The sequence below is a fragment of the Triturus cristatus genome, chromosome 4_1 (assembly GCF_964204655.1).
Source record: "Triturus cristatus chromosome 4_1, aTriCri1.1, whole genome shotgun sequence".
Lineage (NCBI taxonomy): Eukaryota > Metazoa > Chordata > Amphibia > Caudata > Salamandridae > Triturus > Triturus cristatus.
Window position 1 is genome coordinate 138,388,481 of NC_140585.1, and position 23,160 is coordinate 138,411,640.

The 23,160-nt window shown below is 39.7% G+C and overlaps 6 non-coding genes across 6 annotated transcripts; all 6 read right to left on the reverse strand.

The window, feature by feature from the left end:
• Window positions 1–2,232: 2,232 nt before the first annotated feature.
• TRNAR-CCU (transfer RNA arginine (anticodon CCU)) lies at window positions 2,233–2,305 on the reverse strand. The gene has a single exon. It is a non-coding gene; the product is annotated as a tRNA-Arg (tRNA).
• A 7,178-nt stretch (window positions 2,306–9,483) lies between these two features.
• On the reverse strand, window positions 9,484–9,556 carry TRNAR-UCG (transfer RNA arginine (anticodon UCG)). Its single transcript has one exon. It is a non-coding gene; the product is annotated as a tRNA-Arg (tRNA).
• A 4,688-nt stretch (window positions 9,557–14,244) lies between these two features.
• Window positions 14,245–14,317, reverse strand: TRNAR-UCG (transfer RNA arginine (anticodon UCG)). The gene has a single exon. It is a non-coding gene; the product is annotated as a tRNA-Arg (tRNA).
• Window positions 14,318–17,033: 2,716 nt separating this feature from the next.
• Window positions 17,034–17,105, reverse strand: TRNAC-GCA (transfer RNA cysteine (anticodon GCA)). Its single transcript has one exon. It is a non-coding gene; the product is annotated as a tRNA-Cys (tRNA).
• Window positions 17,106–21,556: 4,451 nt separating this feature from the next.
• TRNAC-GCA (transfer RNA cysteine (anticodon GCA)) lies at window positions 21,557–21,628 on the reverse strand. Its single transcript has one exon. It is a non-coding gene; the product is annotated as a tRNA-Cys (tRNA).
• Window positions 21,629–22,635: 1,007 nt separating this feature from the next.
• On the reverse strand, window positions 22,636–22,707 carry TRNAC-GCA (transfer RNA cysteine (anticodon GCA)). Its single transcript has one exon. It is a non-coding gene; the product is annotated as a tRNA-Cys (tRNA).
• Window positions 22,708–23,160: the final 453 nt, after the last annotated feature.

Genomic DNA, 23,160 nt, shown 5'->3' on the forward strand with positions numbered 1-23,160 from the left:
CATCCGTTCACTAGAGATGATTTTTATCGTGTAGGTGGTATGCATGGCTGGAGAACATATTATTGAAAGGTATTCAGGTTTACATCCCATAGTGTTTTTTCAGCTCTTTTCGCTGGAAGCACTTTTTTGGAATCTATATATTGAGAATTTTATGAGTACGATATGCTTTTGTTTTCCTTTTTGCATACAAACCTCTTTCCTCATGAGTTTAAAGCTCATTTGTATGCTCTACATAGCTCTGGACGTTTCCAGACGTGGAGTGAAACTGTTTTGAAAGTAGTACAAATTGCTCCTTCCTGCATATGCTAATTTTTCACACTCACATAGGTTGTATAAGTTTTATGAATCCTGGCTTGACCTATTCAAGTAGCTGAAAGCCTGTCACCACCTCTAGAAACAAGATTCACACCAATCCAATTCAAATCATTTTTTCCAAAGGAATATGTTCTGGCCGGTCGAAAATGCATCTCACAAAAATAGGCATTTAAAAATCTACTTTGCAGTTTCAGAACACTAACATGACTGTGAAGTGTACACAAGTAAAATGGGACCGTTTCAAAGTACCTAATCCCTTATACACTTTGAGAGGAAGCATGTAATAAATCTACCTAATTTTCTGGAAAAGAAAGAGGGAGGATTTTTGTTATCACCTCAGATGGGACTCGAACCCACAATCCCTGGCTTAAGAGGCCAGTGCCTTATCCTTTAGGCCACTGAGGCACACATGCATATCTTTTCTAGAGGCATTATTTAAATGTATTCTATGGCCAGACACCGGTGTGTGTACACAGGGCATTTCTCACTTGTCTCTATAAGTAAACTTCCCATTTTCATCCTCTTCCATCCCCGACTTTAACGCTCTCTTCTATGCTATAATGGAGACTTTGCAATTTTAGCAAGTGGAGAAAAATTGGAGAACCACTTTCGACTCCACACTTCTTCTTCACTTACTTCTTTTCTCAATATACTGGGCTTAGAAAATGGTATCAAGCCATCCTTATCATCAGCAGGACACGGAAAGAGGCACCAAGTCTCCTAACCAAGTTCAACCACACTCTGCAACTTACCCATTGCACTACAAATTAGGCAACGGGGGCATCAGCAAAGGCAGCCAATGTGCCGATCCTTTATACATTTTGTGTTGTACTTTTCTTACTCGGAGGCAAAATCAGCAATTTAACTGCCCAAATCATACAGATTTTACACATGTAGCACTCTATGCACACATAGGCACAAACCTTGCAGTTCTTCTACACACACTTAAGCTAAAAACCCATTCTGTCAGGTTAAACTTCTGCAAACCTATTACATATTCAGTGCGTCGGCATAGAAGCACTTTTTAATGCCACTAAAATGCACAAGTAGTTAGACTGAAGATGCAACCTGAATGAGTTTACAGTATGTACTCCACTTTATTAATGATTAGTAATGAGAAAGTGAGGACTACAAGAGTATTGGAAAAGACTTTTTCCACTCTTAATGTAAAGCAGATTGTGTGACCATTGGCCAAAAACGACCACGAAGGGACTCAAACCCTCAATCGTCTGATACGAAGTCAGACGCCTTATCCATTAGGCCACGCGGTCATCCGTTCACTAGAGATGATTTTTATCGTTTAGGTGGTATGCATGGCTGGAGAACATATTATTGAAAGGTATTCAGGTTTACATCCCATAGTGTTCTTTCACCTCTTTTCGCTGGAAGCACTTTTTTGGAATCTATATATTGAGAATTTTATGAGTACGATATGCTTTTGTTTTCCTTTTTGCATACAAACCTCTTTCCTCATGAGTTTAAAGCTCATTTGTATGCTCTACATAGCTCTGCACGTTTCCAGACGTGGAGTGAAACTGTTTTGAAAGTAGTACAAATTGCTCCTTCCTGCATATGATAATTTTTCACACTCACATAGGTTGTATAAGTTTTATGAATCCTGGCTTGACCTATTCAAGTAGCTGAAAGCCTGTCACCACCTCTAGAAACAAGATTCACACCAATCCAATTCAAATCATTTTTTCCAAAGGAATATGTTCTGGCCGGTCGAAAATGCATCTCACAAAAATAGGCATTTAAAAATCTACTTTGCAGTTTCAGAACACTAACATGACTGTGAAGTGTACACAAGTAAAATGGGACCGTTTCAAAGTACCTAATCCCTTATACACTTTGAGAGGAAGCATGTAATAAATCTACCTAATTTTCTGGAAAAGAAAGAGGGAGGATTTTTGTTATCACCTCAGATGGGACTCGAACCCACAATCCCTGGCTTAGGAGGCCAGTGCCTTATCCATTAGGCCACTGAGGCACACATGCGCAACTCTTTACTAGAGGCATTATTTAAATGTATTCTATGGTCAGACACCGGTGTGTGCACACAGGGCATTTCTCACTTCTCTCTATAAGTAAACTTCCCATTTTCATCCTCTTCCATCCCCGACTTTAACGCTCTCTTCTATGCTATAATGGAGACTTTGCAATTTTAGCAAGTGGAGAGAAATTGGAGAACCACTTTCGACTCCACACTTCTTCTTCACTTACTTCTTTTCTCAATATACTGGGCTTAGAAAATGGTATCAAGCCATCCTTATCATCAGCAGGACACGGAAAGAGGCACCAAATCTCCTAACCAAGTTCAACCACACTCTGCAACTTAACCATTGCACTACAAATTAGGAAACGGGGGCATCAGCAAAGGCAGCCAATGCGCCGATCCTTTATACATTTTGTGTAGTACTTTTCTTACTCGGAGGCAAAATCAGCACTTTAACTGCCCAAATCATACAGATTTTACACATGTAGCACTCTATGCACACATAGGCACACACCTTGCAGTTCTTCTACACACACTTAAGCTAAAAACCCATTCTGTCAAGTCAAAATTCTGCAAATCTATTACATATTCAGTGCGTCGGCACAGAAGCACTTTTTAATGCCACTAAAATGCACAAGTAGTTAGACTGAAGAAGCAACCTGAATGAGTTTACAGTATGTACTCCACTTTGTTAATGATTAGTAATGAGAAAGTGAGGACTACAAGAGTATTGGAAAAGACTTTTTCCACTCTAAATGTAAAGCAGATTGTGTAACCATTGGCCAAAAACGACCACGAAGGGACTCGAACCCTCAATCTTCTGATCTGAAGTCAGACGCCTTATCCATTAAGCCACGCGGTCATTCGCTCACCTGAGATGATTTTTATCATGTAGGTAGTATGCATGGATGGAGAATATATTATTGAAAGGTATTCAGGTTTACATCCCATAGTGTTCTTTCAGCTCTTTTCGCTGGAAGCACTTTTTTGGAATCTATATATTGAGAATTTTATGAGTACGATATGCTTTTGTTTTCCTTTTTGCATACAAACCTCTTTCCTCATGAGTTTAAAGCTCATTTGTATGCTCTACATAGCTCTGGACGTTTCCAGACATGGAGTGAAACTGTTTTGAAAGTAGTACAAATTGCTCCTTCCTGCATATGCTAATTTTTCACACTCTCATAGGTTGTATACGTTTTATGAATCCTGGCTTGACCTATTCAAGTAGCTGAAAGCCTGTCACCACCTCTAGAAACAAGATTCACACCAATCCAATTCAAATCATTTTTTCCAAAGGAATATGTTCTGGCCGGTCGAAAATGCATCTCACAAAAATGGGCATTTAAAAATCTACTTTGCAGTTTCAGAACACTAACATGACTGTGAAGTGTACACAAGTAAAATGGGACCGTTTCAAAGTACCTAATCCCTTATACACTTTGAGAGGAAGCATGTAATAAATCTACCTAATTTTCTGGAAAAGAAAGAGGGAGGATTTTTGTTATCACCTCAGATGGGACTCGAACCCACAATCCCTGGCTTAAGAGGCCAGTGCCTTATCCATTAGGCAACTGAGGCACACATGCATATCTTTTCTAGAGGCATTATTTAAATGTATTCTATGGCCAGACACCGGTGTGTGCACACAGGGCATTTCTCACTTCTCTCTATAAGTAAACTTCCCATTTTCATCCTCTTCCATCCCCGACTTTAACGCTCTCTTCTATGCTATAATGGAGACTTTGCAATTTTAGCAAGTGGAGAAAAATTGGAGAACCACTTTCGACTCCACACTTCTTCTTCACTTACTTCTTTTCTCAATATACTGGGCTTAGAAAATGGTATCAAGCCATCCTTATCATCAGCAGGACACGGAAAGAGGCACCAAGTCTCCTAACCATGTTCAACCACACTCTGCAACTTACCGATTGCACTACAAATTAGGCAACGGGGGCATCAGCAAAGGCAGCCAATGTGCCGATCCTTTATACATTTTGTGTTGTACTTTTCTTACTCGGAGGCAAAATCAGCAATTTAACTGCCCAAATCATACAGATTTTACACATGTAGCACTCTATGCACACATAGGCACACACCTTGCAGTTCTTCTACACACACTTAAGCTAAAAACCCATTCTGTCAGGTTAAACGTCTGCAAACCTATTACATATTCAGTGCGTCAGCATAGAAGCACTTTTTAATGCCACTAAAATGCACAAGTAGTTAGACTGAAGATGCAACCTGAATGAGTTTACAGTATGTACTCCACTTTATTAATGATTAGTAATGAGAAAGTGAGGACTACAAGAGTATTGGAAAATACTTTTTCCACTCTGAATGTAAAGCAGATTGTGTGACCATTGGCCAAAAACGACCACGAAGGGACTCAAACCCTCAATCGTCTGATACGAAGTCAGACGCCTTATACATTAGGCCACGCGGTCATCCGTTCACTAGAAATGATTTTTATCGTGTAGGTGGTATGCATGGCTGGAGAACATATTATTGAAAGGTATTCAGGTTTACATCCCATAGTGTTCTTTCAGCTCTTTTCGCTGGAAGCACTTTTTTGGAATCTATATATTGAGAATTTTATGAGTACGATATGCTTTTGTTTTCCTTTTTGCATACAAACCTCTTTCCTCATGAGTTTAAAGCTCATTTGTATGCTCTACATAGCTCTGCACGTTTCCAGACGTGGAGTGAAACTGTTTTGAAAGTAGTACAAATTGCTCCTTCCTGCATATGCTAATTTTTCACACTCACATAGGTTGTATAAGTTTTATGAATCCTGGCTTGACCTATTCAAGTAGCTGAAAGCCTGTCACCACCTCTAGAAACAAGATTCACACCAATCCAATTCAAATCATTTTTTCCAAAGGAATATGTTCTGGCCGGTCGAAAATGCATCTCACAAAAATAGGCATTTAAAAATCTACTTTGCAGTTTCAGAACACTAACATGACTGTGAAGTGTACACAAGTAAAATGGGACCGTTTCAAAGTACCTAATCCCTTATACACTTTGAGAGGAAGCATGTAATAAATCTACCTAATTTTCTGGAAAAGAAAGAGGGAGGATTTTTGTTATCACCTCAGATGGGACTCGAACCCACAATCCCTGGCTTAGGAGGCCAGTGCCTTATCCATTAGGCCGCTGAGGCACACATGCGCAACTCTTTTCTAGAGGCATTATTTAAATGTATTCTATGGTCAGACACCGGTGTGTGCACACAGGGCATTTCTCACTTCTCTCTATAAGTAAACTTCCCATTTTCATCCTCTTCCATCCTCGACTTTAACGCTCTCTTCTATGCTATAATGGAGACTTTGCAATTTTAGCAAGTGGAGAGAAATTGGAGAACCACTTTCGACTCCACACTTCTTCTTCACTTACTTCTTTTCTCAATATACTGGGCTTAGAAAATGGTATCAAGCCATCCTTATCATCAGCAGGACACGGAAAGAGGCACCAAGTCTCCTAACCATGTTCAACCACACTCTGCAACTTACCGATTGCACTACAAATTAGGCAACGGGGGCATCAGCAACGGCAGCCAATGTGCCGATCCTTTATACATTTTGTGTTGTACTTTTCTTACTCGGAGGCAAAATCAGCAATTTAACTGCCCAAATCATACAGATTTTACACATGTAGCACTCTATGCACACATAGGCACACACCTTGCAGTTCTTCTACACACACTTAAGCTAAAAACCCATTCTGTCAGGTTAAACTTCTGCAAACCTATTACATATTCAGTGCGTCGTCATAGAAGCACTTTTTTATGCCACTAAAATGCACAAGTAGTTAGACTGAAGATGCAACCTGAATGAGTTTACAGTATGTACTCCACTTTATTAATGATTAGTAATGAGAAAGTGAGGACTACAAGAGTATTGGAAAATACTTTTTCCACTCTGAATGTAAAGCAGATTGTGTGACCATTGGCCAAAAACGACCACGAAGGGACTCGAACCCTCAATCTTCTGATACGAAGTCAGACGCCTTATCCATTAGGCCACGCGGACATCCGTTCACTAGAGATGATTTTTATCGTGTAGGTGGTATGCATGGCTGGAGAACATATTATTGAAAGGTATTCAGGTTTACATCCCATAGTGTTTTTTCAGCTCTTTTCGCTGGAAGCACTTTTTTGGAATCTATATATTGAGAATTTTATGAGTACGATATGCTTTTGTTTTCCTTTTTGCATACAAACCTCTTTCCTCATGAGTTTAAAGCTCATTTGTATGCTCTACATAGCTCTGGACGTTTCCAGACGTGGAGTGAAACTGTTTTGAAAGTAGTACAAATTGCTCCTTCCTGCATATGCTAATTTTTCACACTCACATAGGTTGTATAAGTTTTATGAATCCTGGCTTGACCTATTCAAGTAGCTGAAAGCCTGTCACCACCTCTAGAAACAAGATTCACACCAATCCAATTCAAATCATTTTTTCCAAAGGAATATGTTCTGGCCGGTCGAAAATGCATCTCACAAAAATAGGCATTTAAAAATCTACTTTGCAGTTTCAGAACACTAACATGACTGTGAAGTGTACACAAGTAAAATGGGACCGTTTCAAAGTACCTAATCCCTTATACACTTTGAGAGGAAGCATGTAATAAATCTACCTAATTTTCTGGAAAAGAAAGAGGGAGGATTTTTGTTATCACCTCTGGAAAAGAAAGAGGGAGGATTTTTGTTATCACCTCAGATGGGACTCGAACCCACAATCCCTGGCTTAGGAGGCCAGTGCCTTATCCATTAGGCCACTGAGAAACACATGCGTAACTCTTTTCTAGAGGCATTATTTAAATGTATTCTATGGTCAGACACCGGTGTGTGCACACAGGGCATTTCTCACTTCTCTCTATAAGTAAACTTCCCATTTTCATCCTCTTCCATCCCCGACTTTAACGCTCTCTTCTATGCTATAATGGAGACTTTGCAATTTTAGCAAGTGGAGAGAAATTGGAGAACCACTTTCGACTCCACACTTCTTCTTCACTTACTTCTTTTCTCAATATACTGGGCTTAGAAAATGGTATCAAGCCATCCTTATCATCAGCAGGACACGGAAAGAGGCACCAAATCTCCTAACCAAGTTCAACCACACTCTGCAACTTAACCATTGCACTACAAATTAGGCAACGGGGGCATCAGCAAAGGCAGCCAATGTGCCGATCCTTTATACATTTTGTGTTGTACTTTTCTTACTCGGAGGCAAAATCAGCACTTTAACTGCCCAAATCATACAGATTTTACACATGTAGCACTCTATGCACACATAGGCATACACCTTGCAGTTCTTCTACACACACTTAAGCTAAAAACCCATTCTGTCAAGTCAAAATTCTGCAAACCTATTACATATTCAGTGCGTCGGCATAGAAGCACTTTTTAATGCCACTAAAATGCACAAGTAGTTAGACTGAAGAAGCAACCTGAATGAGTTTACAGTATGTACTTCACTTTGTTAATGATTAGTAATGAGAAAGTGAGGACTACAAGAGTATTGGAAAAGACTTTTTCCACTCTAAATGTAAAGCAGATTGTGTAACCATTGGCCAAAAACGACCATGAAGGGACTCGAACCCTCAATCTTCTGATCTGAAGTCAGACGCCTTATCCATTAAGCCACACGGTCATCCGCTAATCTGAGATGATTTTTATCATGTAGGTGGTATGCATGGATGGAGAACATATTATTGAAAGGTATTCAGGTTTACATCCCATAGTGTTCTTTCAGCTCTTTTCGCTGGAAGCACTTTTTTGGAATCTATATATTGAGAATTTTATGAGTACGATATGCTTTTGTTTTCCTTTTTGCATACAAACCTCTTTCCTCATGAGTTTAAAGCTCATTTGTATGCTCTACATAGCTCTGGACGTTTCCAGACGTGGAGTGAAACTGTTTTGAAAGTAGTACACATTGCTCCTTCCTGCATATGCTAATTTTTCACACTCACATAGGTTGTATACGTTTTATGAATCCTGGCTTGACCTATTCAAGTAGCTGAAAGCCTGTCACCACCTCTAGAAACAAGATTCACACCAATCCAATTCAAATCATTTTTTCCAAAGGAATATGTTCTGGCCGGTCGAAAATGCATCTCACAAAAATGGGCATTTAAAAATATACTTTGCAGTTTCAGAACACTAACATGACTGTGAAGTGTACACAAGTAAAATGGGACCGTTTCAAAGTACCTAATCCCTCATAAACTTCTGAGAGGAAGCATGTAATAAATCTACCTAATTTTCTGGAAAAGAAAGAGGGAGGATTTTTGTTATCACCTCACATGGGACTTGAACCCACAATCCCTGGCTTAGGAGGTCAGTGCCTTTTCCATTAGGCCACTGAGGTACAAATGCATAGCTCTTTTCTAGAGGCATTATTTAAATGTATTCTATGGCCAGACACCGGTGTGTGCACACAGGGCATTTCTCACTTCTCTCTATAAGTAAACTTCCCATTTTCATCCTCTTCCATCCCCGACTTTAACGCTCTCTTCTATGCTATAATGGAGACTTTGCAATTTTAGCAAGTGGAGAAAAATTGGAGAACCACTTTCGACTCCACACTTCTTCTTCCCTTACTTCTTTTCTCAATATACTGGGCTTAGAAAATGGCATCAAGCCATCCTTATCATCAGCAGGACACGGAAAGAGGCACCAAGTCTCCTAACCATGTTCAACCACACTCTGCAACTTACTGATTGCACTACAAATTAGGCAACGGGGGCATCAGCAAAGGCAGCCAATGTGCCGATCCTTTATACATTTTGTGTTGTACTTTTCTTACTCGGAGGCAAAATCAGCAATTTAACTGCCCAAATCATACAGATTTTACACATGTAGCACTCTATGCACACATAGGCACACACCTTGCAGTTCTTCTACACACACTTAAGCTAAAAACCCATTCTGTCAGGTTAAACTTCTGCAAACCTATTACATATTCAGTGCGTCGGCATAGAAGCACTTTTTAATGCCACTAAAATGCACAAGTAGTTAGATTGAAGATGCAACCTGAATGAGTTTACAGTATGTACTCCACTTTATTAATGATTACTAATGAGAAAGTGAGGACTACAAGAGTATTGGAAAAGACTTTTTCCACTCTGAATGTAAAGCAGATTGTGTGACCATTGGCCAAAAACGACCACGAAGGGACTCGAACCCTCAATCTTCTGATACGAAGTCAGACGCCTTATCCATTAGGCCACGCGGTCATCCGTTCACTAGAGATGATTTTTATCATGTAGGTGGTATGCATGGCTGGAGAACATATTATTGAAAGGTATTCAGGTTTACATCCCATAGTGTTCTTTCAGCTCTTTTCGCTGGAAGCACTTTTTTGGAATCTATATATTGAGAATTTTATGAGTACGATATGCTTTTGTTTTCCTTTTTGCATACAAACCTCTTTCCTCATGAGTTTAAAGCTCATTTGTATGCTCTACATAGCTCTGGACGTTTCCAGACGTGGAGTGAAACGGTTTTGAAAGTAGTACAAATTGCTCCTTCCTGCATATGCTAATTTTTCACACTCACATAGGTTGTATAAGTTTTATGAATCCTGGCTTGACCTATTCAAGTAGCTGAAAGCCTGTCACCACCTCTAGAAACAAGATTCACACCAATCCAATTCAAATCATTTTTTCCAAAGGAATATGTTCTGGCCGGTCGAAAATGCATCTCACAAAAATAGGCATTTAAAAATCTACTTTGCAGTTTCAGAACACTAACATGACTGTGAAGTGTACACAAGTAAAATGGGACCGTTTCAAGTACCTAATCCCTTATACACTTTGAGAGGAAGCATGTAATAAATCTACCTAATTTTCTGGAAAAGAAAGAGGGAGGATTTTTGTTATCACCTCAGATGGGACTCAAACCCACAATCCCTGGCTTAAGAGGCCAGTGCCTTATCCATTAGGCCACTGAGGCACACATGCATAGCTCTTTTCTAGAGGCATTATTTAAATGTATTCTATGGTCAGACACCGGTGTGTGCACACAGGGCATTTCTCACTTCTCTCTATAAGTAAACTTCCCATTTTCATCCTCTTCCATCCCCGACTTTAACGCTCTCTTCAATGCTATAATGGAGACTTTGCAATTTTAGCAAGTGGAGAGAAATTGGAGAACCACTTTCGACTCCACACGTCTTCTTCACTTACTTCTTTTCTCAATATACTGGGCTTAGAAAATGGTATCAAGCCATCCTTATCATCAGCAGGACACGGAAAGAGGCACCAAATCTCCTAACCAAGTTCAACCACACTCTGCAACTTAACCATTGCACTACAAATTAGGCAACGGGGGCATCAGCAAAGGCAGCCAATGTGCCGATCCTTTATACATTTTGTGTAGTACTTTTCTTACTCGGAGGCAAAATCAGCACTTTAACTGCCCAAATCATACAGATTTTACACATGTAGCACTCTATGCACACATAGGCACACACCTTGCAGTCCTTCTACACACACTTAACCTAAAAACCCATTCTGTCAAGTCAAAATTCTGCAAACCTATTACATATTCAGTGCGTCGGCATAGAAGCACTTTTTAATGCCACTAAAATGCACAAGTAGTTAGACTGAAGAAGCAACCTGAATGAGTTTACAGTATGTACTCCACTTTGTTAATGATTAGTAATGAGAAAGTGAGTACTACAAGAGTATTGGAAAAGACTTTTTCCACTCTGAATGTAAAGCAGATTGTGTAACCATTGGCCAAAAACGACCACGAAGGGACTCGAACCCTCAATCTTCTGATCTGAAGTCAGACGCCTTATCCATTAAGCCACGCGGTCATCCGTTCACCTGAGATGATTTTTATCATGTAGGTGGTATGCATGGATGGAGAACATATTATTGAAAGGTATTCAGGTTTACATCCCATAGTGTTCTTTCAGCTCTTTTCGCTGGAAGCACTTTTTTGGAATCTATATATTGAGAATTTTATGAGTACGATATGCTTTTGTTTTCCTTTTTGCATACAAACCTCTTTCCTCATGAGTTTAAAGCTCATTTGTATACTCTACATAGCTCTGGACGTTTCCAGACGTGGAGTGAAACTGTTTTGAAAGTAGTACAAATTGCTCCTTCCTGCATATGCTAATTTTTCACACTCATATAGGTTGTATACGTTTTATGAATCCAGGCTTGACCTATTCAAGTAGCTGAAAGCCTGTCACCACCTCTAGAAACAAGATTCACACCAATCCAATTCAAATCATTTTTTCCAAAGGAATATGTTCTGGCCGGTCGAAAATGCATCTCACAAAAATAGGCATTTAAAAATATACTTTGCAGTTTCAGAACACTAACATGACTGTGAAGTCTACACAAGTAAAATGGGACCGTTTCAAAGTACCTAATCCCTCGTAAACTTCTGAGAGGAAGCATGTAATAAATCTACCTAATTTTCTGGAAAAGAATGAGGGAGGATTTTTGTTATCACCTCAGATGGGACTCAAACCCACAATCCCTGGCTTAGGAGGTCAGTGCCTTATCCATTAGGCCACTGAGGCACACATGCATAGCTATTTTCTAGAGGCATTATTTAAATGTATTCTATGGTCAGACAACGGTGTCTGAACACAGGGCATTTCTCACTTCTCTCTATAAGTAAACTTCCCATTTTATCCTCTTCCATCCCCGACTTTAACGCTCTCTTCTATGCTATAATGGAGACTTTGCAATTTTATCAAGTGCAGAGAAATTGGAGAACCACTTTCGACTCCACACTTCTTCTTCACTTACTTCTTTTCTCAATATACTGGGCTTAGAAAATGGTATCAAGCCATCCTTATCATCAGCAGGACACGGAAAGAGGCACCAAGTCTCCTAACCAAGTTCAACCACACTCTGCAACTTAACCATTGCACTACAAATTAGGCAACGGGGGCATCAGCAAAGGCAGCCAATGTGCCGATCCTTTATAAATTTTGTGTTGTACTTTTCTTACTCGGAGGCAAAATCAGCACTTTAACTGCCCAAATCATACAGATTTTACACATGTAGCACTCTATGCAAACATAGGCACACACCTTGCAGTTCTTCTACACACACTTAAGCTAAAAACACATTCTGTCACGTCAAAATTCTGCAAACCTATTACATATTTAGTGCGTCGGCATAGAAGCACTTTTTAATGCCACTAAAATGCACAAGTAGTTAGACTGAAGATGCAACCTGTATGAGTTTACAGTATGTACTCCACTTTATGAATGATTAGTAATGAGAAAGTGAGGACTACAAGAGTATTGGAAAATACTTTTTCCACTCTGAATGTAAAGCAGATTGTGTGACCATTGGCCAAAAACGACCACGAAGGGACTCAAACCCTCAATCTTCTGATCCGAAGTCAGACTCCTTATCCATTAGGCCACGCGGTCATCCATTCACCTGAGATGATTTTTATCATGTAGGTGGTATGCATGGATGGAGAACATATTATTGAAAGGTATTCAGGTTTACATCCCATAGTGTTCTTTCAGCTCTTTTCGCTGGAAGCACTTTTTTGGAATCTATATATTGAGAATTTTATGAGTACGATATGCTTTTGTTTTCCTTTTTGCATACAAACCTCTTTCCTCATGAGTTTAAAGCTCATTTGTATGCTCTACATAGCTCTGGACGTTTCCAGACGTGGAGTGAAACTGTTTTGAAAGTAGTACAAATTGCTCCTTCCTGCATATGCTAATTTTTCACACTCACATAGGTTCTATAAGTTTTATGAATCCTGGCTTGACCTATTCAATAAGCTGAAAGCCTGTCACCACCTCTAGAAACAAGATTCACACCAATCCAATTCAAATCATTTTTTCCAAAGGAATATGTTCTGGCCGGTCGAAAATGCATCTCACAAAAATGGGCATTTAAAAATATACTTTGCAGTTTCAGAACACTAACATGACTGTGAAGTGTACACAAGTAAAATGGGACCGTTTCAAAGTACCTAATCCCTCATAAACTTCTGAGAGGGAGCATGTAATAAATCTACCTAATTTTCTGTAAAAGAAAGATGGAGGATTTTTGTTATCACCTCAGATGGAACTTGAACCCACAATTCCTAGTTTAGAAGGTCAGTGCCTTATCAATTAGGCCACTGAGGCACACATGCATAGCTCTTTTCTAGAGGCATTATTTAAATGTATTCTATGGTCAGACACCGGTGTGTGCACACAGGGCATTTCTCACTTCTCTCTAGAAGTAAACTTCCCATTTTCATCCTCTTCCATCCACGACTTTAACGCTCTCTTCTATGCTATAATGGAGACTTTGCAATTTTAGCAAGTGGAGAGAAATTGGAGAACCATTCTCGACTCCACACTTCTTCTTCACTTACTTCTTTTCTCAATATACTGGGCTTAGAAAATGGTATCAAGCCATCCTTATCATCAGCAGGACACGGAAAGAGGCACCAAGTCTCCTAACCAAGTTCAACCACACTCTGCAACTTAACCATTGCACTACAAATTAGGCAACGGGGGCATCAGTAAAGGCAGCCAATGTGCCGATCCTTTATAAATTTTGTGTTGTACTTTTCTTACTCGGAGGCAAAATCAGCACTTTAACTGCCCAAATCATACAGATTTTACACATGTAGCACTCTATGCACACATAGGCACACACCTTGCAGTTCTTCTACACACACTTAAGCTAAAAACACATTCTGTCACGTCAAAATTCTGCAAACCTATTACATATTTAGTGCGTCGGCATAGAAGCACTTTTTAATGCCACTAAAATGCACAAGTAGTTAGACTGAAGATGCAACCTGAATGAGTTTACAGTATGTACTCCACTTTATTAATGATTAGTAATGAGAAAGTGAGGACTACAAGAGTATTGGAAAATACTTTTTCCACTCTGAATGTAAAGCAGATTGTGTGACCATTGGCCAAAAACGACCACGAAGGGACTCGAACCCTCAATCTTCTGATACGAAGTCAGACGCCTTATCCATTAGGCCACGCGGTCATCCATTCACCTGAGATGATTTTTATCATGTAGGTGGTATGCATGGATGGAGAAAATATTATTGAAAGTTATTCAAGTTTACATCCCATAGTGTTCTTTCAGCTCTTTTCGCTGGAAGCACTTTTTTGGAATCTATATATTGAGAATTTTATGAGTACGACATGCATTTGTTTTCCTTTTTGCATACAAACCTCTTTCCTCATGAGTTTAAAGCTCATGTGTATGCTCTACATAGCTCTGGACGTTTCCAGACGTGGAGTGAAACTGTTTTGAAAGTAGTATATATTGCTCCTTCCTGCATATGCTAATTTTTCACACTCACATAGGGTGTATAAGTTTTATGAATCCTGGCTTGACCTATTGAAGTAGCTGAAAGCCTGTCACCACCTCTAGAAACAAGATTCACACCAATCCAATTCAAATCATTTTTTCCAAAGGAATATGTTCTGGCCGGTTGAAAATGCATCTCACAAAAATGGGCATTTAAAAATATACTTTGCAGTTTCAGAACACTAACATGACTGTGAAGTGTACACAAGTAAAATGGGTCCGTTTCAAAGTACCTAATCCCTCATAAACTTCTGAGAGGAAGCATGTAATAAATCTACCTAATTTTCTGGAAAAGAAAGAGGGAGGCTTTTTGTTATCACTTCAGATGGGACTCGAACCCACAATCCCTGGCTTAGGAGGTCAGTGCCTTATCCATTAGGCCACTGAGGCACACATGCATAGCTCTTTTCTAGAGGCATTATTTAAATGTATTCTATGGTCAGACAACGGTGTCTGCACACAGGGCATTTCTCACTTCTCTCTATAAGTAAACTTCCCATTTTCATCCTCTTCCATCCCCGACTTTGACGGTCCATAGGACCAATGCCTGTACATAAAATGTTTGTTTTGAAACATTCTCAAAGGGGAAGAGGTTTTTACGGGATGCCTTATCCTTTCGCGGATTGGTTACCACAATCACCGAGATGGTGGTGAAGTATGATTGTTTTGGGCCAAATGATGTACGAAAAACATTTCTATATACCACTGCAATTTGGTATTTGGAAGGTACACCCAAACGTCCCTTTCAAGTACCATCAATTTAATATATCAGAAAAAACCATTTTGCGTTCGAAAATAGCCTGAGTCTTCGAGCCAGCCTTTTTTCGTCTGCAACGAGGGTTCATACATTTTGCACATAGGCAGAGGTTTTAAGGAGAAATAAATAGTTTCTACGTTGCACAGGAATGAAGTGCTTTAAACAAACACATACTTTGTATGCACAGAGGAGAGGAGGAATATATGTAAGACTGAGGACACAGGTTAAATGAGAAATAGATTGACTGCAGCGCTGGCGAGTGTACTATGCCATTTCTTTAGTGCGCTACAAGGAAGCACCAAACTGTATAACATACTCATTCTCTTTGTTTGAAGCTGTGAAAGGAAGAGCCGGATTCCAAAATAAATCAATGATGTTTCAGAAAGTTCCCACGCCCTGTGTAAAAATGCATTTATTCCCAGGTTTTGAGCAGTGACACTGTAATGCTAATAAAGTATAAGATCCAACTGAACACTGACTCTGTCAATGGTGATCCAAAGGGACTTTATGAAAGATCCCAGCTACAAACACCAGAACCAAAATAGGTTTAGGGGACACCCGGATTTGAACGAGGGACCTCTTGATCTGCAGTCAAATGCTCTACCACTGAGCTATATCCCCAACTTTTTTCAAAGATGAGAATGACAATATATCAGTACATCATGAAAGAGTGAGAGGCTCATGCTCAGTTGGGCCGCAAAGTACGAGCTTGAAACTGTGGAACAGGAGAAGTAGTTCTTAATATTATTAATTAAAGGAAAACAGGATCATTTAAAAAACAAAATGTATATGTTTAATTGTTATTTTATTTGAATAGGCAGTGGTCCATAGGACCAATATCTGTAATTAAAATGTTTGTTTTGAAACATTCTCAAAGGGGAAGAGGTTTTTACGAGACTACTTATCTTTGTGGATTGATTACCACAATCACTGATATGGTGGTGAAGTATGATTGTTTTGGGCCAAATTACGGTGAAAAAACATTTCTACATAGCACTACAATTTGGTATTTGAAGGTACAACCAAACACCCCTTTCATGTTCCTTCGATTTAATACATCAGAAAAAGCTATTTTGTGTTCGCAAATGGCCTGGTTTCTCAGACCAGCCTGCTTGCACCTGCAACTAGGGTTCGTACATCTTGTACGTGGGCAGTGTCTTTTAGTAGAAAGTAAATAGATTATGCATTGCACAAAAATGAAGTGCTTCAAACAAACACATACTTTGTATTCACAGAGAAGAGGTGGAATACATGTAAGACTGAGGACACAGGTTAAATGAGGAATAGATTGACTGCATTGCTGCCCACTTTTCTATGCCATTTCTGTAGTGCGATCAAAGGAAGTACCAAACTGTAAAACAAAGTTGTCAATTGCTTTCATGGTCCATTCCCTTTGTTTGGTGCTGTGAAAGGAAGAGCCAGATTCCAAAATAAATCAATGCTCTTTCAGAAATTTCCCATACGGAATACCGAGCCCTGTATAAAAATGCATTTACTCTCAGGTTTTGAGCAGTGACATTGTAATGCTATTAAAGTGTAAGATCCAAGCGAACACTGACTCTGTCAATGATGATCCAAAGGGGTTTTATGAAAAGTCCCAGCTACAAACACAAGAACCAAAACAGGCTAAGGGGACACCTGGATTTGAACCAGGGACCTCTTGATCTGCAGTCAAATGCTCTACCACTGAGCTATATCCCCACCTGTTTGTGAGAGTCGGAATGAAAATATATCAGTACCTCATGAAAGAGTGTGAGCATCATGCTCAGTTGGGCCGGAAAGTACAAGCTTGAAACTGTGGAACAGGAGAAGTAGTTCTTAATATTATTTATTGAAGGAAAACGGGATTGTTCAAAAAAAATATTTATATGTTTTATTGTTATTTTATTTGAACAGGCAGTGGTCCATAGGACCAATGCCTGTACATAAAATGCTTGTTTTGAAACATTCTCAAAGGGGAAGAGGTTTTTACGGGGCGCCTTATCCTTTCGCGTATTGGTTACCACAATCACCGAGATGGTGGTGAAGCATGATTGTTTTGGGCCAAATGATGGACGAAAAACATTTCTACATACCACTGCAATTTGGTATTTGGAAGGTACACCCAAACGTCCCTTTCAAGTACCATCAATTTAATATATCAGAAAAGGCCATTTTGGGTTCGAAAATGGCCTGAGTCTTCAAGCCAGCCTTTTTTCATCTGCAACGAGGGTTCATACATTTTGCACGTAGGCAGAGGTTTTAAGGAGAAATTAAATAGTTTCTACGTTGCACAAGAATGAAGTGCTTTAAACAAACACATATTTTGAATGCCCAGAGGAGAGGAGGAATATATGTAAGACTGAGGACACAGGTTAAATGAGAAATAGATTGACTGCAGCACTGCCGAGTATACTATGCCATTTCTTTAGTGAGCTACAAGGAAGCACCAAACTGTATAACAAAGTTTTCAATTGTTTTCATAGTCATTCTGTCAGGAAGGCCAAACGGAAACTCTCCACGGAGGCAGAATGAAGATCAGTTCCCAATGCCCTCCTCCCAGAGCTCACTGCGTTAATTCAGCTGCTCCAGGCAGGGGGAAAGGGGAGTTGGACAGAAAAAGAGACACTCGAGCTGGCCTGGCTCCCTCCTCAATCTTCAGCAGAATTTCAGGGAGACCTAATGCACAGAAGGAGACAGAATGCCATTCAGTACCTTTTCTAACCTACTTAACAGTTCTTGCTCACTCGCTCTCTCTCTCTCTCTCTGAGCTTTTCTCCTACCAGATATTTTGCTTGAGTATTGCCTCTCTTTATATAGTTCGATGTTTCTTCTGGTTTACGACTTTCTATTTAACCTGTATGTGCACAGAAATACACTGGGTTACTCTCCACTTACTTCTTTCAATATTCCACCATAACGTTACTCTTCTACTCTTTCTTACCAGTCTATGGTCTTAGCAGATATGACTATCCGTAACCGCAGTTCTGGGAACCTGCTAGTTCCTTGTTCTACTACAACGTCCTTGCTGCTTGGAAGGATGGTATGCAGTGAAGTCTAAATTCTTCCTTGCTCTCTAGGAATCGCGCAAAAAGGGACAGGGAAGGATAGACAGGAGGAAGGGAAAGTTCAAGGGAAAGCGCAAGGCCGGTAAAAGGGGAGACAGAGCTTGAGACGAAGCAAAGTTCTGCTGAACGGAGAATGAACAGCACGCAAGTCTCTCTGAGTCCGCTTACTTGTGATTGATGGATGACCACTCTCACCGTAAACAGCAGCCGGTCTCCAGGCGGTCTTCTTACTCCACAGTAAGCCTACCGGAGGACGAGAGACCCTGGATATTCCTAAGATACTCTGGAACTCTGATATCACTTGTCCTTAATTCCGCTACTCAGGTACAAGTTCTCCATCTGACTAATATTATTTCTCTCTCAGATTCGAAGTCTACAATTCTCTCTGAGATGCGTCTCCATCCGCTGACTACAGTCCTGTGAAAACGAACTAATTCTTAGCGCCAAGAATTCTTTTGTGAGGAGCGTGAGCTAAAGCTCCCTCACACGACTATGGTTGAATTGAAGTGCGCAGCAAGACGCGCTTCGTGAGGAGACGAAATCTCGTGCTCCCGCGAGACTTCAAACGCAATGGGCTAGTCAGGAAAACTCGGCAGCCATCTTTGAACGGAGTCTAAAGCCCTAAATACTTGTCCATAAATTGCAGAGGGAGGGCTTAACCAAAACCCGATGCAGTCCTAACAAACTGCGCGGCGTGATTGTAGCATTCAGCCCCATCCTGACACATTCTCTTTGTTTGAAGCTGTGAAAGGAAGAGCCGGATTCCAAAATAAATCAATGATGTTTCAGAAAGTTCCCACGCCCTGTGTAAAAATGCATTTATTCCCAGGTTTTGAGCAGTGACACTGTAATGCTAATAAAGTATAAGATCCAACTGAACACTGATTCTGTCAATGATGATTCAAAGGGGTTTTATAAAAAGTCCCAGATACAAACACAAGAACCAAAACAGGCCAAGGAGACAACCGGATTTGAACCAGGGACCTCTTGATCTGCAGTCAAATGCTCTACCACTGAGCTATATCCCCAACTGTTTTCAATGATCAGAATGACAATATATCAGTACATCATGAAAGAGTGAGAGGCTCATGCTCAGTTGGGCCGCAAAGTACGAGCTTGAAACTGTGGAACAGGAGAAGTAGTTCTTAATATTATTAATTAAAGGAAAACAGGATCATTTAAAAAACAAAATGTACATGTTTAATTGTTATTTTATTTGAATAGGCAGTGGTCCGTAGGCCCAATATCTGTAATTAAAATGTTTGTTTTGAAACATTCTCAAAGGGGAAGAGGTTTTTACGAGACTACTTATCTTTGTGGATTGATTACCACAATCACTGATATGGTGGTGAAGTATGATTGTTTTGGGCCAAATTACGGTGAAAAAACATTTCTGCATACCACTACAATTTGGTATTTGAAGGTACAAACAAACACCCCTTTCATGTACCTTCGATTTAATACATCAGAAAAAGCTATTTTGTGTTCGCAAATGGCCTGGTTTCTCAGACCAGCCTGCTTGCACCTGCAACTAGGGTTCGTACATCTTGTACGTGGGCAGCGTTTTTTAGTAGAAAGTAAATAGATTATGCATCGCACAAAAATGAAGTGCTTCAAACAAACACATACTTTGTATGCACAGAGAAGAGGTGGAATACATGTAAGACTGAGGACACAGGTTAAATGAGGAATAGATTGACTGCATTGCTGCCCACTTTTCTATGCCATTTCTGTAGTGCGATCAAAGGAAGAACCAAACTGTAAAACAAAGTTGTCAATTGCTTTCATAGTCCATTCCCTTTGTTTGGTGCTGTGAAAGGAAGAGCCAGATTCCAAAATCAATCAATGCTTTTTCAGAAATTTCCCATACGGAATACCGAGCCCTGTATAAAAATGCATTTACTCTCAGGTTTTGAGCAGTGACATTGTAATGCTATTAAAGTGTAAGATCCAAGCGAACACTGACTCTGTCAATGATGATCCAAATGGGTTTTATGAAAAGTCTCAGGTACAAACACAGGAACCAACACAGGTTAATGGAACTCCTGGATTTGAACCAAGGACATCTTGATCTGCAGTCAAATGCTCTACCACTGAGCTATAGTCCCACCTGTTTGTGAAAGTCAGAATGAAAATATATCAGTACCTCGTGAAAGAGTGTGAGGATCATGCTCAGTTGGGCCGGAAAGTACAAGCTTGAAACTGTGGATCAGGAGAAGTAGTTCTTAATATTATTTATTGAAGGAAAACGGGATCGTTTAAAAAAAATATTTATATGTTCCATTGTTATTGTATTTGAACAGGCAGTGGTCCATAGGACCAATGCCTGTACATAAAATGCTTGTTTTGAAACATTCTCAAAGGGGAAGAGGTTTTTAAGGGACGCCTTATCCTTTCGCGGATTGGTTTCCACAATCACTGAGATGGTGGTGAAGTATGATTGTTTAGGGCCAAATGATGGACGAAAAACATTTCTACATACCACTGCAATTTGGTATTTGGAAGGTACACCCAAACGTCCCTTTCAAGTACCATCAATTTAATATATCAGAAAAAGCCATTTTGCGTTCGAAAATAGCCTGAGTCTTCGAGCCAGCCTTTTTTCGTCTGCAACGAGGGTTCATACATTTTGCACGTAGGCAGAGGTTTTAAGGAGAAATTAAATAGATTCTACGTTGCACAGGAAAGAAGTGCTTTAAACAAACACATACTTTGTATGCACAGAGGAGAGGAGGAATATATGTAAGACTGAGGACACAGGTTAAATGAGAAATAGATTGACTGCAGCGCTGCCGAGTATACTATGCCATTTCTTTAGTGCGCTACAAGGAAGCACCAAACTGTATAACAAAGTTTTCTATTGTTTTCATAGTCATTCTCTTTGTTTGAAGCTGTGAAAGGAAGAGCCGGATTCCAAAATAAATCAATGATGTTTCAGAAAGTTCCCACGCCCTGTGTAAAAATGCATTTATTCCCAGGTTTTTAGCAGTGACACTGTAATGCTAATAAAGTATAAGATCCAATTGAACACTGATTCTGTCAATGGTGATCCAAAGGGACTTTGTGAAAGGTCCCAGCTACAAACACCAGAACCAAATTAGGCTTAGGGGACACCCGGATTTGAACCAGGGACATCTTGATCTGCAGTCAAATGCTCTACCACTGAGCTATATCCCCAACTATTTCTAACGACCAGAATGACAATATATCAGTACATAGTGAAAGAGTGAGAGGCTCATGCTAAGTTGGGCCGAAAAGTACGAGCTTGAAACTGTGGAACAGGAGAAGTAGTTCTTAATATTATTAATTAAAGGAAAACAGGATTGTGTAAAAAACAAAATTTATATGTTTAATTGTTATTTTATTTGAATAGGCAGTGGTCCATAGGACCAATATCAGTAATTAAAATGTTTGTTTTGAAACATTCTCAAAGGGGAAGAGGTTTTTACGAGACTACTTATCATTTGTGGATTGATTACCACAATCACTGATATGGTGGTGAAGTATGATTGTTTTGGGCCAAATTACGGTGAAAAAACATTTCTGCATACCACTACAATTTGGTATTTGAAGGTACAACCAAACACCCATTTCATGTACCTTCGATTTAATACATCAGAAAAAGCAATTTTGTGTTCGCAAATGGCCTGGTTCCTCAGACCAGCCTGCTTGCACCTGCAACGAGGGTTCGTACATCTTGTACGTGGGCAGCGTTTATTAGTAGAAAGTAAATACTTTTTGCTTTGCACAAAAATTAAGTGCTTCAAACAAACATACTTTGTATGCACAGAGAAGAGGTGGAATACATGTAAGACTGAGGACACAGGTTAAATGAGGAATAGATTGACTGCATTGCTGCCCACTTTTCTATGCCATTTCTGTAGTGCGATCAAAGGAAGCACCAAACTGTAAAACAAAGTTTTCAATTGCTTTCATAGTCCATTCCCTTTGTTTGGTGCTGTGAAAGGAAGAGCCAAATTCCAAAATAAATCAATGCTTTTTCAGAAATTTCCCATACTGAATACCGAGCTCTGTATAAAAATGCAGTTACTCTCAGGTTTTGAGCAGTGACATTGTAATGCTATTAAAGTGTAAGATCCAAGCGAACACAGACTCTGTCAATGATGATCCAAAGGGTTTTTATGAAAAGTCCCAGCTACAAACACAAGAACCAAAACAGGCCAAGGGGACACCTGGATTTGAACCAGGGACCTCTTGATCTGCAGTCAAATGCTCTACCACTGAGCTATATCCCCACCTGTTCGTGAGAGTCGGAATGAAAATATATCAGTACCTCATGAAAGAGTGTGAGCATCATGCTCAGTTGGGCCGGAAAGTACAAGCTTGAAACTGTGGAACAGGAGAAGTAGTTCTTAATATTATTTATTGAAGGAAAACGGGATCGTTTAAAAAAAATATTTATATGTTTCATTGTTATTTTATTTGAACAGGCAGTGGTCCATAGGACCAATGCCTGTACATAAAATGCTTGTTTTGAAACATTCTCAAAGGGGAAGAGGTTTTTACGGGACGCCTTATCCTTTCGCGGATTGGTTACCACAATCACCGAGATGGTGGTGAAGTATGATTGTTTTGGGCCAAATGATGGACGGAAAACATTTCTACATACCACTGCAATTTGGTATTTGGAAGGTACACCCAAATGTCCCTTTCAAGTACCATCAATTTAATATATCAGAAAAGGCCAT